The 17,063-nt window shown below is 38.8% G+C and overlaps 1 pseudogene; it reads left to right on the plus strand.

The window, feature by feature from the left end:
- The first annotated feature begins 14,326 nt into the window (after positions 1-14,326).
- On the plus strand, positions 14,327-14,444 carry LOC112550613 (annotated as a pseudogene).
- Positions 14,445-17,063: the final 2,619 nt, after the last annotated feature.

The following is a 17,063-nucleotide window of genomic DNA, read 5'->3' on the forward strand; positions in this document are numbered from 1 at the left end:
TAGGGAAAGGAGATGAGCTGGCCTGTAGCTAAACTGCCACGCTCCTGCAGCATTCCCACACCTGCTGACATCCCTTCACTTGGAGAGGGGGTATACTCCATGTACCAGCCGAGTTACATTTTGGAGGCTCATCCGGGATCCTGTTACTGGGTGCTCTTAGCATTCTGGGATTGCTGTGAACCCCTACAGAGAAACAGAGCCTTCTAGCCCTCTGGTGTCACCAGGAGGTAGCAAACAAGGGTCTTCTGAGCCAGGAGGGGTGAGAGCAATGGTCCCTCCTCCTGATGCTGCCCCAGAGTGAGTCTCAGTGCTGCAACAGGTGACCATGGAGGTAGCCAACTCTTTGAATGATAGGGCTGCATACAAGAGACTGTGGTGTTTTTCAGGGAACCTCCTGGTCCCCACAGGGAAGGAGGGTTTTGACTCATGGCACTCCCATGTATAGTAGATCCTATTAACTTGGCAGATCCCAGATGAAGAAAAGCAGTGCCATCTGCTGGAGGTGCTGAGAAAACCTGTTTTTAGGGTAGTAAAAGCAGCCAACCTTCAGAACCCTGCCATCACCACTGAACAATGCCTACATGCTCTACAAGATGTGTTTGGGTGACCCACAAGAGGTGATGGTGCCCACTTTGAGTTAGTTAGCACCTTACAACGGAAAGGGGAAACTGTGTCATCCTATGTCCTGAAGATACAGCAGATGCTTCAGCACGTGATAGCCCAAGTGTGGGCCTTAGCCAAATCAAAGCTAACCATGGAAGGCTTTGGAAAATTCAGATTAGGGCTTAGTACAGTCTTGTCCTCATTAGGGACCTGAATCTGGCTAGTCAGAAGAATGACCCACCAGGTTTCAATCAGTTGATATGGCAAATAAGGGAGGAGGAAGAGATCCTCCACCTGCAAGAGACTATGTGGGTCCCGGAGGATGCCTCCCCCAAGAGTGATCCTGCTAGCAGAGTGTTAGCTCTGACATCTCAGGAAGAGATCCCTCAGGTTTCAAGGAATGGCACCCCAGCTTGTGTAATGGTTGCAGCTGTTTAGGAATTCCCACTGTTGTGCAACAAAGGGTGGGCTTTCATACTCAGACTAGGCTCCAGGCAAGTAACTGCCCTAAATCCCCCAGGTTTTGTTATAGATGTGGAGAGCCTGGGCACATAGCCCAGAGGTGTACTCAACTGGTCAATCCAAATTTAATGTTTTGAATTACTGTAATCCTATACTGTAGTACTCCAGCTCAGAAATCGCCCAGTATATAAGATTGATTTCAAGACTGGGCAGGGCTGGAGTCGTGTCATTCACCACAATCTTCTATTGCCTGTGGAAGAGCTAGTAGGGCCCATCTGGCTTGAGATGGAGCTGCAAAGAGAAAGGCCTCAGTGGATGCATCAGGTAAAACCCCTGCCCCCGAACCAGTGACTACTGTTGCTCTGTGAAGAGTCAGACTCTGAGTCCTACTCTGACTGATGGTATCATACTGAGTTTCACCCAAGTGTGGGGCCCACAGCTTCAGTGAGTGAGAAGAACTTAGGGGCTTCTCTCAGTCTTTATTTCCCATTAACCTGTAGCTCCACACTTGCAGTGTGGACTCTGTGGGGACTCTGTGGGGAAGCAGGAGGCTGAGCTCCCTCCACTCCCAGCAGAGCATGGGGAGTGTATGGCAGGGAGTGAGGGAAGCATCTGGCTTCAGTGTGGGGCTTCCCCTGTTGGGAGTGCTAAAGCTGCAGGCTCAGGGAGCAGAGCTTCAGGAATAAGGCAGGCTCCGCTCTTTCCCCCTGAGCATCAGTGGCCGGAGCCAAGCCTGTACCTAGCATAAAAGTCCTGGCCTCCTCACCTGCTGCTGCTGCCAGACAGTGGGGGCTGTACACCATAGGATGAGTATGTGGGGGTCCCTACACTCACACCCTCCCTCACACCCCACACACCCACACTCTACCTAGCTGAGCTCCACACTTCCACTGCCACCCTGGGGGAAGGAGGAAAAGTTCCCCCCAGCATGGAACAGAGCCTCCCCCTGCCCCTCCACCCCTAGTCTGGGGCCAGTCAGCCTTGTTTGGAGCCCCCACCTCCTTCCCGCCCCATAGTGGCACAGTGGGAAGGGGAGGAGGAGGAAGAGTCACCATCTAGCACCTCACATAGTCCCTCACCACACCCTGGGAGAAGGAGGAGGGGAACAGCATGAAACAGAGCCTCCCTCCCCACCCTGTGAAGGCGACAGGAAGAAGGGTTAATTCCTCCATCTGTCCCTTCCCTACAGCCAGGGTCTGTCAGCTCCAGGGGCCACCACTGCAGCCCCCTCCCCTCTGCTCCCCAGCAGATAAGCTGACCCTGGCTGCAGTGGAGGAAGAGGGGAAGGAGGGAAGAATTAACACCGTCTCTGCCCACTTTGCCTTAATGGGGCCATGCTAGCCAGTGTCTCTGCTAGGGCCAGTCCCTGCTCCAGCTATAGAGCACAGGGGTGGGGTCATCCCTGCAACTGGAGCAGAGAGCCTCATCCAGACCAGAGAGCATTCCAGAATGCTGGGGGACTCTGGTTTATCTTAAAGCAGCAAGGGGTCTGGGACAGACATTGCATAAAGTAGTTTGAGCCAAATCAGTTAAGTGTGATACTATATTCAACCAGGTTTATCTCAAACTGCTTTTGGCCATTTTGAAACTGGTTTATGTACAATGAATTTCTGTTCTGTTACAGGTTTAAACCAGTTTCTTATTGCTTAAGCTAGTTTATGTGTAATGTCTGTCCCTATTCATAGAGATCACCTTGTTGGCCTAATATCGGTAGTAGAGGGGAAGTGTAAAAAGAACAGTTGAATGAACCTTGGATTTTATATTCTGTGTATTTTATTTTCAGTGATGGTGTGGTTTGTATTGATGATGGGGGCACAGCTGATATTTTGGATCTGTTGCAAGGTATTTTGACTCAGTGAAAATTGGAGTTAAGTAGCCATTTATGAAAAGATGCAGAATAAAAACTGATTTCAAAGAACCACAGCTCTTATAGTACTTAGTGGAACTGGAAGAATAGTACTGGAAGAATCTTGACTAGTGCTTATTTTATTTTTGTACAAGTAACTCCTCCTAGTGTTACCTTACTACTTTGTTAGTGTTCCCATTATAAACTCTTCTCTGACACCTGGATTCTCAGGTGGGAAAACTCCTTTGAAGTAAAAGAATTATATTTAATTAGACTAGCTGAACATTTCACTCTGCTTCTCAGCCACTTCATAATTGGCCATATTTTTTTCCCTACTTGAAGTCAAACATTTAAGCTGGCAGGGACATCTTTGTCAATTTAAAGTTAATTTTATATTCTTAAAGCCACTTATATTCATCTTATTATATCTTCTTTGTATCTCCATATTATCTAGTTCCTATGTAGCGTAGCATAAGTGCAACACTATCTTGTTTGAATGTGATATGTATGTGAAGGGAAGCTTATTCCAACAACCAAAGACCTCTTGTACTTATGACCTCCTGACCCCACTGCTGAAGATTGCAGATGCAGAAAAGTCAGACCCTAAAAACCAGAACAACATGTCAAGAGGAACAAGATTGAAGACTTCTCCTGTAATCCTTCAATGACAGAGGCCTATCTATGCTGGACATGGCCTGCTCCAGAGATAATGAAGGAATGTGGTAAGCAAGCTTGTAAATTAGCACCTGGGACTACGACAGATCAGCCTGCTCAGAATGGAAAATTACTACAAGCTGGACAAAGACTTGATGCCCCCTATAAAAAAGGGAGATTTAACAGCAAGAAGTTGGGTCTGTTCTGCACAACAACAAAGGAGCATTGGTACGCATCTGACAGAAGCCCGGCTCCTTCCTCTTGCTCACCTTAGCTGGCCACTAAGCTGACTTGAGCAGCTAAAAACTGGTAACATCTTAATTTGCAGATGTTTGTGTGTGTGATATTTTAATATTTTTTATACTCTCAATAAACGTGTTGTATTGCCTTGTCCCTTGATAAAGATCCTGTTTGTTTTTAATACACTATATGTCCTATGCGTACAACATCTTTTCTTTTCCAAAAACCAAGTCCTTTGAAGTACCATACACCATGAGTGTGTCCTGCAGACACCAGTAGGAGTGGAGGGTATTCAAGCCCCCAAGTTATGTTTGGTGTTCTTAAAGACTTTGGGACCTTGACACTGAGGTTCTCATACAGGAGGCATTCCAAGCGTCCACACTCTGTTGATGAAATCACAGAGAGATGGGCAGGCCATGTCACCAGGATCTCAGGTGACCAGTTGCCAAAGATCTTCTACAGCAAATAAAAGAGGGAAAGCACACTCAGGGAGGTGAGAAGAAACATTCAAGGACTCCCTCAAGTCATCCTCAAAACATTTCACCATTGACCCAAAGTCTTGGGAACATCTACTCATGGTTGTTCCACCTGGTGAAGCCTCATATAGACTGGAGGAATAGACTATGAGTGGATTAGAACTGCAGAGGCAAAGCAGAAGTGCAAACAGTGTAAATCTTTCAACAGCAGCAAGTCAGCTGTTGATCAATCAACCTAAAGTGGCATCTCTTCCTCAGTGCACCACAGGCAGTTCAAAGCACAAATTGGCCCAATCAGCCACTCGTGCTCACAGAAACCAACCCAACCAATGATGTCATGATCATCTTCGAATTTCAAAGACAAACAGCAACAATGATTTTAAGATCCAGTTCAAAATAAACATAAGTAACTTCCATTAAAGAGAGACAGACTTGTGATTGTGCATTTACACCTGAATGTAAGCTTCTTCAAAGTTAAACATATTCAAATACAGAAATCCAATGTGGAAATGTGTGAGAAAGGAATCATCTTTTTTTCCCTTTAATCTTGGGGTCTGTGCCCTAGAATTTGTCACATGTTTTGTGATAAAACTGAGCCACAAAGAAGGTAAATGACTTATGCTATTATTAGAGGGTTAAGCACGTGTATAGAAATGTAATTATGTAATATCTGTGTTTGTTACATCATGGTGAAAGTATATTATGGCATCATCACAATTCTGGAATCACAATCCTGGCAACAAGGCAATACACCATGTTTATTGAGAGTATAAAAACATTAACTCTTTACTGGTTGGATATCTGCTGTGCTGCCTTCAAACAATGAACTTTTCTCTCTTAATAGTAATTGCCTTTTAAGTTGGAATTAGTATTTTTTTTTTTATTTCCCCAAGATATTATATATATAAAAAACAAGGATAACATTTTCAAAAAGACCTAGGCCGCATTAATTCCCTCCCCAAAAAGAAGCTAGGTTAGATTTTAGCCACTGATATTATAGAGTGGTACTTGGAATTCTGAGTTGAATGCTCAACTTCCTGTACAGTACAGGGGATAGTAAAGTACCTCAAAATGGTCACCAGAACATCCTGAAAGCTAAGAAGACAGCCATCTAAAATCACCAACTCAATATGCAAGTACCTATATCTAGTCAACAGGAAGCATTGAGGAAACACACTGAGGGTAGGCACTCAGGTACCTTCCTCAGAGTGCCATTGTCCAATCCTGCTCTCTGTGCCAGGAGCTCTTGTAATATTCACATAATAGTTATTTTAAAATCTTATATGTATACAACTTAGATAATAGGTGTTCATTTAATTTATTACTAAGTTAGGAATGAGTTTTAAGAATTTAATTATGTTTCTCCAGCCTGCATTTATCCTCTAATCTTTTCTGTACATCTTTAATGTCAACAAAGTTATTGGAAGAATAAACCATGTAGGTGGAAACCTATGATGAAGGAGACAGTTCTTGCTGTAATGTACACTTTTTCATTCTGACACTAGTTGCAAATTAATTTATAAGCTCTCAAATACCAATCTCATCAATATTTAATGAACTGCGCTGCCTGCTTGTTTTGTCTGGACTAGAGTAAAAAAGAAAAGCTTCCTTTGCATCTTTAATCATAGCTCTTCTTAGATTAGAACAATAAGAAGACAGAAAGACAGAAAGAAAATGAACCCTGAAGGAGCATGACCCAAGAGATCAATTCTGAATGAAACCCATATAGACACAATCACGTATAAATATGTAACATTTCCATATTCCTGTGCTCATAGGGCATAATTTTCCACTGTTCTTTCATTAGCAATGCACACTGATACATGTTCAGTGCAAAGAATGGAGGACCAAGCTTAAATTAATCGTCTTCCTTTACATGGCGATAGGCTTTACTCGATATATGGATGTAATTGGCATTGACATCACAGGGATATATTCATTTCAAGGAGAAAAGACTCTTCCTATGGCTTATTCATTCTGTCCTGAGATCTTTTGCCATGGCTAAGGAGCACTTAGCAAAGAGGAAGATACAAATGTGATGTTAAGTCTGCTGAATACTCTGAAATCTTGAGATTGTCTTTTCAATAAAAAAATCAGGTTTGTTTCCATTGCAACATTTGACTTTACACATGTTGCCACAGAGGCTCACCTGGAGTGAAAAGAAACTTAAAAATCTATTTTTTCTTTACCCTTGCCTTTAAATGATGAACAGAAACAAGGCTTCTTACTAAGGGTGTGTGAAATGGGCCATATTGGATTTGGATTTGGTCTGAATTGGGGACAGTGATTCAATTTGTTGATTAAGATCCCTGTTCCCAATTTGATTCGGCTGAATTCAAATCTGAAGATTTAATGTTGTGATGTTGATTCAAAGAATCAGCAATTCAGCCATAGACACAGCTTTAAATGTTTTTTTTCTACATACCTCAAGGTACCAGGTTCAGCTTGTGAATGCTGCGATGCTGGGGCAGATGGAGCATCCCACAGGAGCACTGGGCAGGGGGTCTGCATGTTTGGCAATGAACCCAGAAATGGACTGGAAGTACTTCCAGTCCTCTTCTAGGTCTGCCAGGGAGCGTGCTGGGGTGGCCCTCCATACCCCCCTGGCTCTGCAATTGGCCATGGGGGGAACACGGAGTGCCCCCAGACCCATGAGGTGCCAGTCACCGAGCCAATGGGGGCATGGGGGGTGCAGGGGCTCACTCCCTGGTGGACCCAGAAGTGGACTGGAAGTGCTTCTGGTCCACTTTCTGGGTCTGCTGCCAAGCGGGCTGGGGAGCCCCCCCCGTGCTCCTCTGGGACACTCCATCCACTGCAGTATCAAAGCATTCATGAGCTGCTTACTACCTTGAGGTATGTAGAAAAAACATTTAAAGCTGTGTCTATATCCTAATCACCAAATCTTTCCGAATCTCTCCGAATTGATTTGGAGGGTTCCAATTCAATTTAGAGAGATTAAAGAGTTTCCTGATTTGATTTGGATTCAGAGATTCGGCCACTGAATTGGGCCAAATCTCTGCCAAATTGAATCAGGAACCAAAGCTTTGCCCAGCCCTACTTCTTGCACTGAAAATAGCCAAGGATACTTAGGGTAACATTTTAGTGGCTAGTAAGATGGCTTTTGCTACCAGTGTGATATGCAAAACTGCACTGATCCAAGTAGGATCTGTACCATGGCTCCCACTAAGACTTATTAACAGGCTTGCATAAACTTCATAGGCATGTTTTTGTTCTTTTTCTCCTACTTTAATTATAGGATACTGAAATAGTAATCTTAGACTCCTGTAAGCATATGCTGACTATAAATCTGATGAGAAAAGAATTTAGATTTCATTTGTGTTCTCACTGTAGGAGGCATCCTGCTATTGGGGCTGCATGTAGGATGCTATGGAGATTATTACGACTTCAGGTTGCAGGGTTCCCCATGGGCAGTACTAGAGAGGCTACCATAACTGACAGCAGCTTCCCTTAGGTTTGTGCTGCAGTCCCCTACTGGCTCAGAAACAGGAGGGTGCAAACATAATTCACAACTGGTTTCAGCTATGCAACTTTTTCACCTAGGCTACACCTCTATATGCATCTGGTGAATATGCCTGTAATAATTCTGCATGCCTGTGGTAAAAATGTTGAGCTCAATATCTGCAATCTTTTCTCAAGTTGATTACTACTAATGTATGCAAATAGTCTTATTGAAGTACAAGTAATTACTCTTACTGCTACTCATCTTGAATAAGACATAGGGTTGGGCTGATAAGTGGTTCTGACAAATATTGCCTTTTTAAAAAATCCTTGTTTCTTTGCCTTAAAATAACATAAAATTAAGATAAATCACCTTTAAAAAGTGTTCGTTCATGCTATTCTAGTAGGACTCTTCTAGGAAGGCAATTTGTCTGGAAAACTGAACCGGGTACTTCTGATTTCTAAATCTAATACTGTCACTTTTTCTGTTGCTGTTTGGCCACATGAGAGTCATTTAACTGGACTGTTCCCAGGACTAAAATAAAAAAATAGGAGACTTTTCTGGATAAGTAGCACAGAATTAGTACCTCATCCATTAAAACAATTACAAGTACCATTATATTTCTGTAATTATATTGAAAGTTAGAAAAAAGAATGTGCTAAATTTTGTTTTGCTTTAGCAGGTAGCCTTTGAAGAAAGCATTTTATTCAGTTGGGACTCACTTTTTTTTAATTCAGATTTGCCTTGCTTTGCTTGCTTGCTTGCTTTCTTCCTTTATAATGAATTAATTTCATGTAGAGTCTGCTTACAGTTTACACCCTCACAAGCAGAATGACAAGTGATAACATATTACCTATTATAGTGAAAACTGACATTACAAAATTCATTGACAATAAAAATAGTTGTATACTTATTAACCCATTTGGTTTCAACCCTTATTCTCAATGGCCATAGTAGAACTATATGCATCAGTCTGAGTAGTGGGATGGGGGTACAGAATTAGATCTTAAAGGGAATGTTGGAAATAAATTGTAAATATAAAAGGATAATTTACTTTATGATAATTTACTAAATGATGTTACCATTCCTCCTTAAATTCCTGTATATTTACCATGTGTCTACCCCCCAAGTTTATTTTATTATCCTAAAGAAAAGCTTTGCTGCCAGAACTTAAGGAAAGACTCAGTAATGAGCAAGGAAATTATAATCTTTAGCTATAATCAGTGGAAACAATCAATATAAAATGAATATTCCTGAGCTTTATTAGTTCATTTAAAACCAGTTTAAAGAAAATTATCTACAGTATTGTACACATCAGTACTTTTTGTATGAGTCTTTAACATAAAGTAGAATTTGCATTATAAATTTTAACTTAAGTAATATGAAGTGTTAAATGTTTGGCTTCTGTTGGTGAGCATGCAAATGGGAAGAGTGATAGAGAATATTCCTGAACTTGTTTTTGGAACGCTACCTAGGGAAACAAGGGAAATTCCTTTTGGAGGAATACTTTTAAAGATTCAGTTTCTTCTGTAACTTTTAAAACAGAAGTTGCAAATACTTTTGTACAGGTGGAACCAAACATCAGATCATGATACTGAAGACATTGAATTACACTGGGCATGTCTACACATGTGCATTTACTGTACCAACATTACTGCACAGTATGGGCGTGTGTCTACATTTGTATGACTGTACTGCACAGCAGATATGGTGACATACACCGACTTAAGTGTAAATTTGATACCAGCAGTATATCCGATTATTTACTGCTCAGTAATGCACGTGTAGATGCCGTACAGCGCAGTAACACTGTGTGTGTAGACTGACTTGGAACTAACTTTAGTCCCAACTCAGTCCACACAGGGTTAATGCACTTTAATGCCTTCACATGTAGATGCTGGCCTATTCCCACTTACTGCACAGTAATTTACTACGCAGTAAATTTAAGCCAACAAAAATGCATGTGTAGACATGGCCACTATGTTGCTGAACTATTTACAAAAAAACCCACGTTTGGTCCAGATTTTCTTTGCATGTGTCAAGAGGACCTTGTTTCAGAAAGCTCTTTAAAGATATGCTCTACTTTAACCAGGTAAGCAGACTTAAAAAAAAAATCAATTTGTGCATCAGCCTCTTATTTCCATACCATTGTAATTTTCCTTCTTTAAAGAGGTCCCTTGCTTGGCAGGTGCTCCTTAGAAAAGATGATAGAGCCCCTGACAGTTTTGTAAGTTCCATAAAGCTACAAAGGAAATATATTTTTCTTTATAATCACTTGTCTCAACAAGAACGAAAAAATAAGAAAGGAATCGGGGACTACATCACCCAAGTCCCAGATAAGATAACTGAAAAGTAAAATAATTGGGAGAATTACACATTAGTTTTGGCCAGGACCTGAATATGATTTTTGTTCAGTTCTAATGAACCACAAAGTAAAGTTAATTTTTCAAACATACCAGCATGTATCAGAAGAATTGAGGTCCTAAGGATGTTTGGAAATCAGATCATTTGAACTTTTAGAGTTACAGTTACCCTCAGCATTTTTAATCCTGTCCGATTCCCTCTATTGTCTCTAGTGGCATCACTCCACATTTCTGCTATTTACCTTATTTTTGTAAGTAATTAGTGCTATTACTAGTTTAGATGACTGTTTTTTGTTTTGTATCTCACACTTATTTTCCATTTACTATTTTTTAAAAGATGTTTTCTAAAACAACAACAGCCAGTCCAAAAAAAAAACCAAAAGGAAATGAACAAACAAAACCATTCCAGTTACTTTAAATCCAATGTCTTTATCACTGTGCTACACAAAAGCAGCCATAAGATGCAAAGAATGACAGTTGTTCATTAATAATGAAAGTTAACTATCTTAGCCATAAATCTATTCCTTGTGTTCACTATGTACAACTACTAATCACTCTGTAATTAAGTTTGTAAAAAGGCTGATTATAATTATATTTCATAGAGGAACCATATAACACAGAAGTGTGACATCATAAACAAGAAGAGGAGGGAAAAACAAACTTTCATACTTTCTTTTTCATACCCAATTTCAACAAAACTAGTCTACTTGAAAATTCTTATGCTGTTTTTCACAGTATAAACAATATTTAGAATGTCTTCAATCAAGTTGGACAATATATTTGGTAAATATGAACATATAAAAATGTTCTTGATCTTCTGATATCATCCTCCTTCCATGACTCAAGAATGGTTTGCCCTGAACAATGTTATATGTGGTTTAATCTGTTGCCCTTGGCAAATACTTGCTCTTGTCTATTTTGCAGGAAGGAAACCAGTTAGTTATTAAATTATTAGAAGATCCATTCTGAGCTGTACATAGTGTTTAAATTTTGCGTGGCTATGATGTAGTTGGTCATGTTGTAGAGAGGAATGAGAGAATGCCAAGAAATAAATTACAAATACATTACCACTACAGTAAGGCTTATTTGTGATGTCTTTACTACCCAAAACTTAATGCTGTGTTAATAGCTTTATAGCTTTGTTGTAAAGCTTTCATTTGACTGTCTTGACTGAAACTGTCCCAAAATCTATGAAACACACTGGATGATCTGATATAAATGTGAGATTTTTTTTTCTCTTTTGTATCTACTGTTCAGATTCACTAGAAAGATCACTGTTATTTTGAGCCCATTACTAGCAAAGGATGATTATAATGATTTTCAGGCTTTTTTTCTCTATAATGTGCAGCTCGAAGTGTTCCTGTAATAATCTAAGTATGTACTATACCCTACCTAATCTTTTAGTATAATTTTAACAGTGTACTCAACAATATGGTATCAAATCATCAATACTTGAACATTGTTTATTTTCTTTGGAAAACTAAGAATTTTAAATTAAAGTTATTCTTTCCTTCATAGTCTTCTTCTAGAAAATCTGACTTTAATTACCTCTGTAATTCTCAGGTGGTCTGAATTAACAAAACTGTATTGTTAGCGGTTTTCATTTTTAATTACCTCCAGTGCCAATATGCCTTTTTCCAAGAGCTGAGGATCTGTCTCAATATTTCAGTTCTGAAAAAAACCTGTGTTTTACAACTAGTTTATTCCTTGTTAGCTATCATTTTGCTTTATATTCTCAAAAGTAAATATCTAAGCCGAACACCTGTTCTCTCTCTTTTTTTTTCCTTAAGAAAAAACATGACATTTTAAAAACTGGTCAGCTGTTCACTGTATTTTGTTACTAGCATCAAAACATTTTTCATTTACACAGTAATTTCATTGCACTATAAATCCCTGAAGTTTCACCTAACCCTCTCTCTGAAGGCTCTTTGTTCAATACCAAATGTCCATCATTCTGCATTTCAACTTTATCCTGAAGCAATGAACATATTTTAGCCAAGGAGCTTATTCAGCCACTAAGTACTAAACCTTAACAAGCTCCACTTATTGCAGCTGAGAGTTAACATCTTAATTTTAGTATCACACATGGTCAGTTTGAACTGTGTTTTCATTTTTGTTTTGCAAGCTTCACAGATATAATCAGGTTGATTTTAAACCCCACGCTTTAACGATTTCATAGACAAGAATATAAATTATGTAACTGATGTAACACTGCAGCTTCTTAAATTTGTATTATAGTGCAATTTTCCTAAATATAAAAGAACTTTATCTTTAAAATGTAATACAGTTCAGAAAAATATAGCCAGTCTCCAAAGCTTAAGGCTGCAGGAAAGGGTTGTGCTAGATAAATCCTTACCCTGCCAGGTACAGTGGAAACACAAATTTACACGACCCATCTGTCACTAGAGAATATCATCTGATAAATCATTTGGCATTCTGTATGCAATTGAGTCATGCACTGACAGAGAGTCTCAGCTCAATGTTCCTCTAGTAAACAGTAAGCAATACAAAACCTTTGATAGTGACAAGCTGTTACTCATAACTGCCTCTGTCTCTGAAAATGAGGTCTCGCTGACTAGAGATGATTCTTGGAAACTAAACTAAATAAGTCTGGGGAACTATAATTCTAAGCATAACTTTTATTGGCTTCTTTGGACCTTGTCACACGATCAAATCACTGGTATGTAGTGACCTAGTGAAATTGCACATTACATGTAGACTATGCTAAAGGCATCTAGAACATGAGCATCTGCATGTTAAAGCAGTGCTTTAAACATCAGTTAGCTCAGATGCTATAGAAAAGTTGAAACTTTAAGATTCCTAAATGGTGAAGCTAGTAATAGTTAAGGATGTAGTACAGTTCACCTGTTGTTAATCCAATCATTATATAGCTGAAGTAACATTCCACGTAGGTTTACTTTCACTGTGCTCTCACTCAGTGTTGAACTGCCTGTTGCAGTGCAGGGGAGCCTTAGAGACAGCAAATATAGACATGTCATTCCATAACACAAAGCTATTAAATTCAAACTATCATTGTTGCTATAGAAACACAACATGCACATATCCTTGTATCATGGTGATGAAGAGAACAGTAAACAGTGGGTTGTAGCTGACACTATATATGCTAACATATATTTTAAATGAGATATTAAATCTTGCGTTTTCAAGTGAAAGACAGTTTCTAAAGATGAGAATTTAAAAAGTTTCTTACTTCATCCACTAAAATGTCTGACTGTGACCACTAGATAGACCATTAAATCAGACCACAGGTTTTATTCAGTATGATTGTTCAGGAAGAATACTTCCATTGATATCAACGAACTTGGATCAGCCTTTTAAAGATTGTCTTAGTATTATGACAAGAATATCACAGGCCATATTCAAGACACAATTGCATATCTGTGAGACATTATTTTCAGCATTCGTACACCAAAGCAACATTTGATATTTAATCAATAATCTAGAATTAAGATCAAGTTTCCTAAATAACATTTTATCAGAATGAATGTATCGCATTTTGCTTAAGGTTTCATAGTTTGTTCCTCCAAACCCTTGCAGAAACACTAGAATCAAAGTAGCTTTCAACTAGGGTATCAATAACTCATATTTATGTCAATCTAAACATGATTCTTAAAATTATTTAAGACATTTAATCTAATGGGAAGTTTATACTGGTTATTATCCCCAGAAGCTCTTCTTTTCAAAGAATGGCATTGTCAGTATATTTATCTTAACATAGTATGGCATCTCTATTATTACGTTCATCCTTTCATCTGGTTGATCCACGTTTAAGATCAGGCCTAAAGTGAAGACATCCTAAATGCAGACAAAAAGCTGTTGAGAAACAAGGGGGAAAAAAAAGTATAAAAGGCAGTGTTGGACCATTAGTGTCACAGATATTTACACCACACCAAAATTAAAAGTTTTAAACAAAATTTGTTGAAAAAAGATCTTTCTCCTTTAATAGGTTTTTACTAGAAAATAATAATTCTCATCATCTGTTACAAGAAAATATTCTGAGTGTACACTAAACAGGGTACAGTAATCTTATATTAAAAATATTGACAAACTATTCAAGAATTGTTTCTTTGTTCATTTGTTTGGGTTTCTTTATTTCCTGGTGCATATATAGGTCCTGCTCAGAATGGCACTTAAGCACATACAAGTAATCCCATTTTCTGTGATATATTTAGTGTAATATATTTGTGTTATATGATATGTTAGCCTTGTGCCATGGCAGTATCATAGCCAATGAGGTTAATCTGAGGCACGATTATTGGTAATATGTACTTCATACAGATATTGCCTGGTCAAAAAATTATTGATATAGAAATACACTTTATTAAAAATCCTGCTCTTAAAACTTAAACTGGAAGAACTACTTATGATCCTTGGAAATCCTCTGTTGTGAACCCTCCTGGTATCTGAGTATAAGAAGTTCTTAACAGAAAATTAGGTTAAAAAAATGTTATATAAACTTTAGACCCTTTCTGGAAATGTTTATTCTAAAAAAATGAAATAGTTTGGCATTTCATAGATATAATCCTGATTCTGGATATATCATAGAATTTGAAGGTCTACAGCAATAATTTACCTCAAGCAAGAACATTGAGACTTCAGATGATGAGAAACACTTTTCAAAATCCATTCTACATATGTAGATACCTAGACTAGTAGGTGCTAAAGATTTCTCAAAAAAAATAATACATTTCCTGTGGGGAGAGTGATTCTGTTCTACCTCAAAGGTGCTTAGGTCTCCCATTCTCTCAGAATCGTCTTGGGATAGTGAGTCTGTTCCCAGGAAAATGGACATATACAGTCATGAAATCTACTATAAAACAAGGTGATTGTAGGGTGTCTTGCATTTTTTAAATGCGTTTTACTGATAGTATGTATAGTGTCAACAGATAAGGCACATCAAGCTATGTTCAGTCTTATCATTATGTTTAGATGACTTGTGACTTTTGATATAAATGTATTCCTTGTCATTTATAATAGAGCCAATATTGCATAATAGTTTTATGCCTGAGAGAGGTTCAAAGCTATACTCCCTACTTAACAAATGGTCATCTGACATAGAATCATAGAAAATTAATCACCTCAGGAAGTCATCTAGTTTAATCCCCTTCTCAAACATGACTATACCCAACTATATCATCCCAGCCAAGATTTTGTCTACCCAGGTCTTAAAAACCTCTAGAGATGGAGATTCCACAACCTTTCTGGGAAGCCTGTTCCAGTGCTTTGCTATCCTCCTAGTGAGACATTTTTTTTTCCTGGATATATTCAATAGAAAGGTTATGCAGACAACAATACATTTATATTTTAAAGAATGTAACCTACCTATTCAGGCTATCTGGGGGAAGGATATTCCTTACAGTGAGGAAATTAAGTGAGAGACAATATCTTTAGGATATTGGATTAGTAAATTTAATATCTCAAATGATTCAAATAATCTATTGTATTTCATATCTGAAAAAGTATAAATATTCTCCTTGTCTTAATTAGATAAGGAAAAACTGTTGTTTTTGGGGGAGTGCAATGTCATATATATGCATGGGATGGGCTCCCAAATAATCCTATGGTTGAGTATCCTGACTGACAGGAGAAGTGGCAAGAGGTCCTATCAGAAAGGTCAGAAGTAGGGTGTGCTTTCTAACCTGGTGAGCTGAATAAAAGCTGAACTCTTGGGTTTAAGACATAGGGTAAAACCAGATTATTGTTCTGCCGTTTTCTTTTGTTTGTATATTTTTATAACTCTGAGGTGGATGGGGAAGGGCTTTAATTAAAGCAGCTCTGAGATCCATGCTAATTAAAAGTGCCTAGAGCGTTCCATGTATCAGCATCCCCACACTGAAAAACAGCAGTGGGATGCTTTGAATTAAAGCATGTTAAACAAGCTTTAGTTTAAAGCACCTCCCTGCCATTTTTCAGTAGGGGGATGCTGATACACGTGATGTTGGAGTTTGCTCAAGCGCAGTAGTTACTATGCTTCAGCAGACTCAATTAATCAGATTAGAAATGAACATATCCAAACATGTTCTTTTCCAGCACACCACTGTTAACAATCTGTTATAATTGTGACCATTAAGTCCTTGATTCTTTCATTGCTTTTGAAAATCAGAAGCAATTAATTTGTAATCAGCAAAGGGATAAAGGGTGTGAATTCTTCATTCATGGAAGACTTAAGATAGCTCTGGCTTAGGCCTTGTTTTGCTGAAGAATTAAGCTCCAAATATCATGGCTTCCCACCCTCCAGAGTTGATCTGGAAATATATTTTTATCACTCCATGGGGATGCAATCAATGGTTCCCCTCTCTGATTGTGGAAACAGGGTGAGAAAGCATTATTAGGATGGGCAGTGACTCCTTCAATCAGTCATGCAATGAATATCCCACTTGGGGCCTGAGCCAAAGCCATTAAAATCAATAGGAGTCTTCCCATTAACTTTAGTGGGTTTTGGCTCAGGCCTGGGAGGAAGGCTAAAAAATCTTTCTTCGGTTGCCACAGTCATTCATTCATTTTACTTAAAAACGTGCACACACAGTCAACAAGAAGGAGACAAAAATTACAATGACATCACTGAAGATTAAACTGTACATTTCAGATCAGATTCTACATCCATGCTCCGAAAAATGTATCGAGCCTTTAAGTTTCAGGCCACAATGTAAAACCCAGGCCACACAGACTCAGCATATCTTGCCAATTAATAGGTCCATCAGTAAAGAACTAATTTGCAGGCTGCAGTCATTCTTTCAGAGTCTGTGGTGAATTTTACATTGCTGTTCATTTCTCTGTAGAACATTTGTGTCATGTTGTGGAATTACCCAGCACTTAATTAATATTCCAACTTTTTTAAACACATCATTACAAAGCAAGATCAGGGTGCACATGTCATTTGTCAATAAATCAATTTGCATGGAGTTCATGCATTTACCTGAAGTGAAGAGGCAAGAATG

This window comes from Alligator sinensis, unplaced genomic scaffold (genome assembly GCF_000455745.1).
Source record: "Alligator sinensis unplaced genomic scaffold, ASM45574v1 scaffold286_2, whole genome shotgun sequence".
Lineage (NCBI taxonomy): Eukaryota > Metazoa > Chordata > Crocodylia > Alligatoridae > Alligator > Alligator sinensis.